Source organism: Cervus elaphus, chromosome 3 (assembly GCF_910594005.1).
Source record: "Cervus elaphus chromosome 3, mCerEla1.1, whole genome shotgun sequence".
NCBI lineage: Eukaryota > Metazoa > Chordata > Mammalia > Artiodactyla > Cervidae > Cervus > Cervus elaphus.
Genome location: NC_057817.1, coordinates 44160261 through 44172269, shown reverse-complemented (window position 1 = coordinate 44172269; position 12009 = coordinate 44160261). Strand labels below are relative to the sequence as shown.

General features: G+C 41.3%; 1 long non-coding RNA gene across 1 annotated transcript in view; it reads left to right on the top strand.

Annotated features, from left to right (window-relative positions):
- Positions 1-2698, top strand: part of LOC122683897 — a 66933-nt gene extending 64235 nt beyond the window's left edge. Inside the window, exon 4 of the long non-coding RNA XR_006337864.1 lies at positions 2477-2698. This is a non-coding gene — a long non-coding RNA (uncharacterized LOC122683897). The remainder of the gene's footprint in view (positions 1-2476) is intronic.
- The last annotated feature ends 9311 nt before the right edge of the window (positions 2699-12009 follow it).

Sequence of the window (12009 nt, the reverse complement as noted above, 5' to 3'; positions counted from 1 at the left end):
AGATTGCGTTTGCCAGTATAGTCACTTTCACAACATTGATTCTTCCTACCCAGGAAAGTGGAATATCTCTCCATCTGTTTATGTCATCTTTGATTTCTTTCATCAGTGTCTTATAATTTTCTGTGTACAGTTCTTTTGTCTCTTTAGGTAAGTTTATTCCTATATTTTTAATTCTTTATGTTGCAATGGTGAATGGGATTGATTCCTTAATTTCTCTGATTTTTCATTGTTAGTATACAGAAATGCAAGTGATTTCTTTGTATTGATTTTGTATCCTGCAACTTTGCTAAATTCACTGATTACCTCTAGTAATTTTTTGATACTATCTTTAGGGTTTTCTATGTACAGTATCATATCATCTGCAAACAGTGAGAGCTTTACTTCTTTCCTGATCTGGATTCCTTTTATTTCTTTTTCTTCCCTGATTACTGTAGCTAGGACTTCCAAAACTATGTTGAATAATAATGGTGAAAGTGGACACCCTTGTCTTGTTCCTGATCTTAGGGGGAATGCTTTCAGTTTTTCACCATTGAGAATAATATTTGCTGTAGGCTTATCATATATGGCCTTTACTATGTTGAGGTAGGTTCCGTCTATGCCCATTTTTTGAAGAGTTTTAATCATAAATAGGTGCTGAATTTTGTCAAAGGCTTTTTCTGCATCTATTGAGATTATCATATGATTTCTATCTTTCAATTTGTTAATATGGAAATCAAGTTGATTGATTTGCATATATTGAAGAATCCTTGCATTCCTGGAATAAACCCAACTTGACCATGGTGTATGATCTTTATGATGTGTTGTTGAATTCTGTTCGCTAAAATTTTGTTGAGGATTTTTGCGTCTATGTTCATCAATGATATTGTAGTTTTCTTTTTTGTGTGTTGTCTTTGTCTGGTTTTGGCATCAGGATGTTGGTGGCCTCATAGAATGAGTTTGGAAGTGTTCCTTCCTCTGTAATTTTTTGAAAGAGTTTTATAAGAATAGGCATTAGCTCTTCTCTAAAGGTTTGACAGAATTCTCCTGTGAAGCCATCTGGTCCTGGGCTTTTGTTTTCTTTGGGAGATTTTTGATCACAGATTCAATTTTGGTGCTTCTAATTGGGTTGTTCATAATTTCTATGGTTCAGTCTTGGAAGATTGAACTTTTCTAAGAATCTGTCCATTTCCTCCAGGTTATCCATTTTATTGCCATATAGTTGTTGATAATATTCTCTTATAATACTTTGTATTTCTGCGTTGTCTGTTGTAACCTCCCTTTTTTCATTTCTAATTTTGATGATTCGATTCTTCTCTTTTTTTTTTCCTGATGAGTCTGGCTAAAGGTTTGTCAATTTTGTTTATCTTCTCAAAGAACCAGCTTTTAGCTTTACTAATCTTTACTACTGTTTCTTTCATTTATTTTTCATTCATTTCTGCTCAGATCTTTATGATTTCTTTCCTTCTGCTAATTTTTGGGGGTTTTTGTTCTTCTTTTTCCAGTTGTTTTAGGTGTAACGTTAGGTTGTCTATCCGATGCTTTTCTTGCTTTTTGAGATAGGATTGTATCGCTATAAACTTCCCTCTTAGACCTGCTGTTGCTGCATCCCATAGGTTTTGAGTTGTTGTGTTTTCATTGTCATTTGTTTCTAGAACTTTTTTGACTTCCCTTTTTATTTCTTCAGTAACCTATTGGTTATATAGAAATGTGTTGTTAAATCTCCATGTGCTTGTTTCTTACGGTTTTCTTCTTGTAACTGATATCTAGTCTCACAGCATTGTGGTCAGAGAAGATGCTTGATACTATTTCAATTTTCTTAAATTTACTGTGGTTTGATATGTGACCCAAGATGTCTATCCTGGAGAATGTTCCATGTGCACTTGAGAAGAAGGGATATTCTTCTGCATTTGGATGGAATGTCCCAAAGATATCAATGAGATCCATCTCATCTAATGTATCATTTAAGACTTGTGTTTCCTTTGTAATTTTCTGTTTTGATGATCTGTCCATTTGTGAGTGGAGTGTTAAAGTCTCCTACTATTATTGTGTTACTGTCAATTTCTCCTTTTATGTCTGTTAGTGTTTGTCTTATGTATTGAGGTGCTCCTGTGTTGGGTGTATAGATTAACTGCAAGGGTAAAAGAACAGTAGGAAAAGCAAAGGAATAAATGTGGAAAAAATAATAATAGGTTTAAAAAAAACTAAAAGTTAAAATTAAAGAAAGTAAAGGAAAACTCCCCAGAACTGCAAAAGCCCAATGTAGAGGCAGAGGTTTATAACAATAATTAAAAATGTGACTGAGGGAAAAAAAAAGGAAAAAAAAAAAGCTCAAAGGCTTAATTAGATTTCATAGTGCCAACAAAATTGATGACTACAACAGAGGAGGGAAAAAAGGAAAAAAAGAAAAAAATTCAAAAGGATCTACAGAACAAGTCAAAACATAAGAATAATAAATGTTTTCCTTGAATCACTGCTAAAAGCATCTTTTCCCTTGCAGGGAGGGAGTCACAGTCCACCTCACTTCCCTAGGATGCCCTCCAACGCTGTGCTGATCTCTGGACCTGTTGTGAGGGCAGCTCAGAGTCTAATCTCCTACTCCTCTATGTTCTTGCCTCCGATGTCCACAGCTATCAGAACTAGTGCATTTTCTTTTGTGGGAGCTCTCAATGACCTTTTATATATTCCATAGACACAGAGTCTGCCTAGTTGATCGTGTGGATTTAATCTGCAGCTTGTACAGCTGGTGGGAAGGTTTTGGGTCTTCTTTCTTAGCCACACTGCCCCTGGGTTTCAATTGTGGTTTTATTTCCACCTCTACATGTGGATGGTCCACTGGGGTTTGCTCCTGAGGCTGCCCTGGAGGACTTGGGTCTGCCCCTGTGAGGGCGAGGTGTGGAGGTGGCACAGCTGCTTGGGTCTCAGGGGTTCTGGCAGCACCAGGTACTTAGGGGAGTTGGTGGCTAGGGCAGCAGGAAATATAGTCTCTAGAAGGGTATGCCAACCAGTAGTGGCCAACACACTCCAGAACTCCCCTCCCTGACAGAGAAGCCTGGCATGCCACAGTCTACAGGGTCACAGAGTTGGACACTACCAAAGCAACCCTGTATGCATAGATGCAAGACTTCTTTTGCCTGTGGCAGCTCTGCCCCAGTGAGAGCTGAGCATGAAGGTGGTGCAGCTGCTTGGCTTGTGGGGACCCTGGTGGCGCCAAGTGTGCAGGGACATGGACTGCCTCCACGGCAAGAGTTATGGCCCTTTCAGAGTCTTTTTTCAAGCCTCTTGTAGCTGGCGATCAGAAGGCCTCTTTGGCCAGTCTTTCTTCCTAGCTCCGCCCGTTCAGGCACTTAAGAAGGCTCCCTTGCTTGGGCTCCTTCTCTGTTGTTCATCGAATCAGGCACATAGTGGGATCCCCCTGACTGGTGTCCTACTCTGTAATTGGCACCTCAGGCACTTAATGGGGCACCCTGGGTGGCGGTCCTACTCTGTAGTTCAGTGCATCAGGCATTTGATGGGCCAGCCTCTCTATTGTTCAGCTGCCAATGCTGGCGTGTGGGGAGAGAGGCTATGGTGATGGCTCCACCCCCTACGTGTGACTTAGCAGTATCGCCTTGCTTCCATGGCTGCCCTGCTTTCCTCCACAAGCATTTCCCACCACAATCTCCTCCCTCACATCCCCTCGATCTGTCTCTCCTCAGTCAACAGCAGCCCTTGCCCTGGGATTGCTCCACAATTCCTAAACTCCAGCTCCCAGCCGCTGCACCTTCCAAGGCATCTACATCCCTGCACGGGGTACGTATGGCTGCGGCAAGGACTGTCTGATTCTCATTCCATTTAGACTGCCACAGATCAGCTGTTTCACTCTCAGCCTTAAAAGTTTCTCCTCTGACTCAGACAACTGCCCCGATGAGGGGATCGGACCCCTGCTTCAGTTCCCCCACCTGCTGAGGGCAGGTTCAGTCCTACTGATGAAGGAGGAAACAGACATAGCTGGACTCTGTCTTAGGCCAGGCTGCGAACATTAGGCTACATGCATGGTCACCCTCCCAATGGACTCTGAACTTTGCGCCCAGTGTCTATAGAAATAGCATACCAATGGAAAACCAGACCCCCCGGGTAAAAGAGCCTCAGGACTCTCCATCGCCTAAAAGAATATGCTAATTATCTCTGTAACAGAAAAAGTCATAAATTCCATTATGTTTATCAGGATGTGACCACAGGCTTATTGATAAATGTCCACTGTTTAACTATCTAGGCTTATTACACATGAATCATGGGTTAACTTTGATCGTATCTCTCTTTTACCTTGTCCAGACTAGTTTCAAGGAATTTGGGGAGGTGGGTTTGAGCACGTACACTTAGGGTATATGAGGTTTTCACAAAAACTGGTCGGAGTCCTTGGCTAAGAGGAGACTCTGCCTTGGGCCCGCCGGTGTAATAAACTGCACTCCACTATCTGCATTGTCCTTCTGAGTGAGTTTGCTTCCCGAAATATGAAATACGTGGCTACAACACTAACACTCATGACTTTCCCCCTAGTTCCTTCATCCTACCAAGTCTTGCGTGGGTCTATATATTCATTTCCGCTGGTCAGGTACTCCTGTCTGCTGTCAGCTGGAGTTCTGCATGCACTTCTGTGTCTGAACGTGTACTCCTGATGTATCCGTGGAGATGCACTCCACGTCCACCTACTCCTACGCCATCTTGTCCTCTTGAAACTACTACAACACTGTTAATCAGCTATACCCCAATACAAAATAAAAAACTTAAAAAAAAAATTATACTGTCATAAAGGACTTACAATCTGGCCACGAACTACCTCTCTTTTGGCTCCATTTGGAGTAGTATTCTCACTGGCCCTCAAAATGTTCTGTACTATTCTCATACGCTCATCTGTGCTCGTTTAGAGCCTCCTACACACGCACACACCAACATGAAGAGTCCATTCTTTCTCCTCTGTCCTGCTTGAATCCAACCTCTCCCATGAAGTTTCCCTGACCATCCCTGCCAGAAACCCTGTGTCCCTCTTTTAAATGCCTGATATTTACATGTTTGGGGCATAAAAAAATTAATTATCTTTAATTGTAAGAAAATCCCATGTAATCTTTTGCTCTAAAAAGAGCACTAAAAGAACATTTCAGAAGATATATGTTCTAATTGCATTTTAGTTGCATCTTTCACTAGGAAATTGGGGGAAGAGACTGGAGGCAGTATGGTGAATATCAAATTACTAAAGTAACCAAGAGGGTAAATGGATCAAATCCCAGAAAAATTATGCATAATTTCCCCATTTTCTCTCCTATATATGATGCATTTTTAGTGATAATATCAGGATAATAAACTAGGTAAAGAGAAGTTATGCCTAGTCTTTTGTATTTACAAATATTTATTATCTTTATAATGTTCACTATAGAAAATCCAAAAAAAGACAGAAAAGTTAAAGGAAAAAAAAAACCAGGAGTCCTCAAAAATCTCACTACCCAAAGATAACCATAGTTTGGCATATATTTATTGTTATTCACTTCTAAATGCACATATGCAGCTAAAATATATACTCTCTTATATTATAGGGTCATGTTTACTTAAAACTTGCTTTTCCACCCAGGAATCTATTATGGAAACTTTCTTAAATCCATGAACATTGATATACATCATCTTTTCTGCCACCACACAGTACAGTGTTGTATGTGCATCTGTCTTCAAGTAACAGAACACAAATATGAACTGACTTTAACAAAATGGGAGGTGAATTAGATCGTGGAATCCAAGGAAAGGCTAAATAACTGAGAAAAGGGCAAGGATGCAGTGGAACCTCAGGGAAAAAATTAAGAGGAGGGACTGAAACAACATTAAGAGTTCTGTTCTCCTCATCTGTTTTCTTCCTTGGGTCCATTTCATGTTCTTTCAAAGCAGTATGGATTTCTCCACTCAGTAGGAAACATTGCTCTGACTGTACTGACTACACTTTTTAGGCTACAATGTTCAAAATCTCAAGGAAGGGACTCATTACTTAATTTCTACCCCTGTGCCGATCAGCTATTAGAATGTAGCAACTCCATAGTAGCCATGGGAACAGACAAACTCAGGACCTGGAAGAGTAAAGGTACTCAGCAGACAAAAGTGTAGACATTCATCATAATTCACATAACCAATATCCTATTAATGACCATAGAGGAGGCTTACAATTTTTAGTGCTGTAGATGCTCAATAAATACTTTAAATTACTGATATTCTGAACATCCTTATACATTTAACTTTTAGCACTTATCTGATAATATCCTTGGGCTTCCCTGGTAGCTGAGACAGTAAAGAATCTGCCTGCAATACAAGAGACCCAGGTATATCCTTATGGTATACTCCTGAGCTGTATTTATCCAATTTATCTATTCACTCGATAAATATTTTGAGTATCTATATCCCAGGCTATATTCTAAACACTAGAAAAATAGCAGTGAACAAAACAGAAAACCCCCAACTTTGAGGAGCTGATATTCTCCTGTGGAAAGACAGGAAATAAATAAAGTTAAATGTATGGGGGGAGGGGTGAAAATGGCAATTTTTGTCTTGTATTGTGTGCTGAAATCCAGGAATGAAAATATAGCTTCTTTTAAATAACTGGTGAAAGAGGATGGTATTTAAAACAGACGTTAATTGGCAACCTGAAGGAGATGAGAAAGATCTATATGAATTTCTGAGGAGAGCTCATTCTAAACAGAGAAAACTTCAAGTACAAAGATCAGGGGTGAGAAGATGCATGGCCTGTTCTGAAAAGAGCAGGAGCCTAATATGGCTGGCCAAGGGGCAAGGTGCCAGAAAAAAGGCAGAAAAATATGACAGGAGGCCAGATCACAGAGGCCTCTGAGGCCACCACTAAGTCTTTGACTATTGCTGTGGGCAAGGAGAAAGTCACTAGTAGGCTTGAGCAGGGAACTAACATGATCAAAGCTGGTGCTACCCAAAGTGGGTCCACGGGTCTGTGCCATCTGTAAGCAGTGTGTTATTGGTTGGTGACAAAGCAACCTGTAATTGAAATTTAATTTTATACTTCTTGAATCAAATAATAAAAGTGATGTGTTCTGCTTGTCTTTTTAAATTTAAATTTTTCCAGTAGTTCATTCTGTACTGTATTTTACAGAGGCATCAATCCATGATGGAATGAAAATTTCAAAATATATCTTTATCACAGGATAGTTGAGGAGTACTGCCTTAACTTGCATTTTAAAGGACTGCTCTGGCTTGCCTTGCTGAGAACAAACATGGACGAGAATAAACAGAATAGTTAAGAATCTTCTGTAAGACAGTTTTGGTGGATGAGACCAGGATGGTAAGAGAAGATGTTGCTGTTTATTATTATTAAAAAAAAAAAAAAGTGGTGGGTAAATTCTGTGTGTATTTTGAAATTAGAGCTTTCAAGATTTGTTAAGGCAGTGAACATGGTATAAGAGAGTCAAATCTTTCCCTGAGTAAATGGTGAAGAACAGGAGAGGAGTAAGATAGAGGAATTCTGTTTTGAACATTTTGAATTTCCAAGGGGCTTCCTGGTGGCTCAGTGCTAAAGAATCCACCTGTTAATGCAGGAGACACAGGTTCGATCCCTGATCTGGGAAGATCCCACATACCATGGAGCAACTGAGCCTTGCTGTGCTCTAGAACCCAGGAGCCACAACTACTGAGCCCATGGGCCGGAGCTACTGAAGTCTGGGCACCCTGGAACCTGTGTTCCACAACAAGAGAAGCCACTGGAATGAGAAGCTCGTGCACAACTAGGGAGCAGCCCCACTTCGCTGCAACTAGAGAAAAGTCCAGGCAGCAACAAAGACCCAGCACAGCCAAAAACAAGTAAATCAAATAATAAATATTTTTTAAAAAGAATTTGAATTCATGGGAGGTTCAAATATATGGAGATTTAGAGATTGGGGAAATATAGAGGCTCCAGCAAAGGAGTCTGAGGTAGCCACTGAAGTAGGAGGAAAACAGGAGAATGATATCTTCTAGGAAAGTGAAGAATATCCAGAAAGCAAGGAGTGATCAATTATGTTAAATGCAGTTAACAGGTAAATAGGATGAGGGTAGAGAGATGACCACTGAATTTGAAGAAACTGACAGCTACTGGAGACTTCGGCAAAAGCAGTATCTATGGAGTAGTGGGAGGCAAAGGCCTGTTTAGACATGGTTCAAGAAGTAATGGGAAGAAAAGAATTGTGACAGCAAGTATAGATAACTTCACTACGTTTTGCTTTCAAGGTGAGGAAAGGAGTAGAGATATGGCTATCACCAAAAAAGACAATAAATAGCAAATATTGGTGAGGATGGGGAGAAAGGGAACTCTCATGTACTGTTGGTGGGTGTGCAAAATGGTGCAGCAAAATGGTGTACAAAATGGAAAACAGTATGGAGGTTCCCCCCAAAATTAAAATGGAATTGTCATTCTACCCAGCAATTCCACTTCTGGGTGTTTTTCCAAAGGAAAAAACCACTAATTTGAAAAGATATATGGACCCCAACATTCATAGCGGCATTATTTATAATAGTCAAGATATGGAAGGATCTAATTATCCATCAATAAATGAATGGATAAAGAGGACATGGAATATATATGCAATGGAATATCTATCTCAAAGACTGAATACTTTCTAAAATCTAAACATACCAGTTTTCTATCACTGCTATAGCAAATTACTATCAATTTAGTTGCTTAAAATAACATAAATTTATTACCTTACGGTTCTGTAGGCTAGCAGTCTGACACTGGTCTCACTGGGATGACATTACTCTGTCGAGCAACATCATGTCCCTTTGAAAGGCTCTTGGGAAGAATCTGTTTCCTTGTCTTTGCCAGCTTCTGGCTTTTCCTCCTCCTTTCTCCATCTTCAAAACCAGCAGCAAGAAATCAGAGCCTCCTACACCATTCTACTCTGACCTCTTCTTCTGATTCCCTCTTCTGCTTCTAAGGACCCTTGCGATCACACTGGGCCCACCCAGGCAATCCAGAATAATCCCTTTAAGGTCATCTGATTTAGCAACCTTAATTCCACCTGTAACTGTAATTCCCTTTTGCCCTATAACATATATTCAGAGGTTCTGGGCACTAGGATGTGGACATTTTTGGGGTTTGGGGATCTGCCTCCCACAACACTTAGTGTTGTGTAGAACGCAAAGTGTCCTGTAGAAACATCACATTCTCTCCAATATAGTATGAAAAGGACTATTCACCACTACTTCACTAACTGTAGGCATTGTTTTTCAGTTTGTCAGTGGACAATATCACAAATAGTCTTTTCTTTTTTCACACCTATTTGATTACTAAAGAGCCTAAGCACCTTTCCTATAGAGTTTTATTCTTCTTTTGCAAAGAAAATTGGTGCCCTCTGCAAAAATTTCAAAGGTCTTTTCTGTTTGCTTTTCTAAGAGTTAAGAGAGATTAATTTTGTGCCAAGCATATATACTATAAATCTGAGGGGGTTTCCAGCTTACCATTAGTCTTTCAACTTTCTTTTCATTATTTTCTCATCAAATCTGTCAGTTATTTTAGGTGTGTTTTGGCCTTTATGTTTTTAGAAAAATATTCTGCACTATGCTGCTGGTAAGCTGCTAAGTCGCTTCAGTCGTGTCCGACTCTGTGCGGCCCCATAGATGGCAGCCCACCAGGCTCCCCCATCCCTGGGATTCTCCAGGCAAGAACACTTGGAGTGGGTTGCCATTTCCTTGTCCAATGCATGAAAGTGAAAAGTGAAAGTGAAGTCGTTCAGTCGTGTCCGACTCTTTGCGACCCCATGGACTGCAGCCCACCAGGCTCCTCCGTCCATGGGGTTTTCCAGGCGAGAGCACTGGGGTGGGGTGCCATTGCCTTCTCCATTCTCCACTATGGGTAAGTAAAATTTCCCTGATTTCTCAGTGCCCTTGTAAAAATGTCCTAAGCCTCCTGAGACATGGAAATGTATGTAAGATAGGGTATGTTTATTTTTACTTTCCCTAGAACTTTGCTCTCCACATACCAAGAGAATTAGATTCTGTAACCAACTGTCTAGTTAATTGCTCTAATTTAAATGGTTACAGTCTGGTCTAGGCCTCCAGGGTAGTCCTCAAGCAGTCAGGAAGATGGGAGCTCTAAGTATTTACGTTTTAAAAAGCAACCCAGATTGTGGGATAGCTATCCCGTGAAAAGCCCTAACCTAAGACACCGCCAGGCATGCTCACAGAACAAAGGATTGTGCAGAGCTAGCTGGCTGCAGACCAGCCCATCCCATCTGCCCCGGCCAGAGACAGGCAGGTGAAGGCAGCCAGAGCCAGAAGGGGGCAATTACGGCCCCAGAGAGGCGTCCTCTACCAAACTGCAAGCAGACTTCATTGCTAACCAAGACTTCTTGGGATTCTGGACAGTCGATATCCGCCGGGAGGGTCACAGCCAGAGATCAGCTCCCCAGAAGAGACACACGGCCCACCTGAGAAGGTGCACCATTGTACACCCAGCACACATCCCAGCGGCTGGGACGGGGGAGGGGATAAGCCACAGCCTCCAACTGGGGGTGACAATGCGCACCAAGCTCCTGGTCACCTGAGCTGCTCGGACCTGGGACTGGTGCGAAACGCAGGCCCAACCAAGTCTGCACCTCTGTGGAGTACCCGAGAACCTGAACCTGAGCGGCTTAGACCTGGGAAGGGCATGCAAACCAGGGCCAGCCTCAGACAGATCCCGGCAGAGCCACCTAAAGCCTGAGCAGTGTAGACTGGGAAAGCACACATGCCGTGAACGGGGGCAGTGGCTGAATCACTGTGAGCACACGCCAGTGATATTTGTTCGCAGTGTTCGTCCCTCCCCAAAGCACGACGGAACAAGCGAGCCTAAAAAAATGACCACCACTGCACCCCTTGTGTCAGGACAAAAATTAGACACAGAAGAGACCAGCAAACAAAAGCAGCTAAAATAAACAGAGGGAACCGCTTTGGAAGTGACAGGTGCAATAGATTAAAACCCTGGAGTTAGCACCAACTACATAGGAAGGGGCCTACAGACCTTGAGAAGTACAAGCCGGACCAAGGAAATCTCTGAAAATGAACTGACCTCACATTGTCCGCAACAGCTCCAGAGAAAAGTCTTAGATATATTTTTACTACTATCATTTTTAAATTTAAAAAAAAAAGAAAAAAATTATTTATTTTTTAATTTTTAAGTCCCCATTACTCCTTTAATTTTCATTTTTATAACCTACTATTACCTTGCAATTAAAAAAAAAGACACTATTTTTAAAGCAAACTTCATATATATATATATTTATAATTTTTGTGACTTTTTTTTTAATATTGTATTTTTGAGAATCTAATCTCTATTCTAGATTTTTAATCTTTGTTTTTTGGTATTTGTTATCAACTTTGTACCTTTAAGAACTGAGTCTTCAGTACCCATTTTTACTTGGGAGCGAGATCACTGGCCTGATTGCTCTCTCCCCATTTTGACTCTCCTTTTTCTCCACCAGGCCGCCACTATCTCCCCCCACCCCCTTTTCTTCTCTACCCAACTTGGTGAATCTCTTTGTGTGTTCTGGGCTGTGGAGGACACTTAGGGAACTGATTACTGGCTGGACCTGTCTCTTTCCTTTTGATTCCCCCTTTTATCCTCCTGGCCACCTCTGTCTCCTTCCTCCTTCTTTTCTTCTCTGTGTAACTCTGTGAACATCTCTGAGGGGTCCAGACTGTGGAGAACACATAGGGAAGTGATTACTAGCTAGCTTGCTCTCTCCCCTTTTGATTCTCCCTCTCTTCCTCCTGGTCACCTCTATTTCCCTCCTCCCTCCTCTCATCTCCATGTAACTATGTGTACCTCTCCAGGAGTCCCTCACTGTGGAGAAACTTTTCATCATTAACCTAGATGTTTTATCATCAGTGCTGTGTAGATGGAGAAGTCTTGAGGCTACTGTAAGAATAAGACTGAAAACCAGAGGCAGGAGGCTTAGGTCCAAATCCTGAGAACACCAGAGAACTTCTGAATCCAGGGAAAATTAATCAATAGGAGCTCATCAAATGCCTCCATACCTA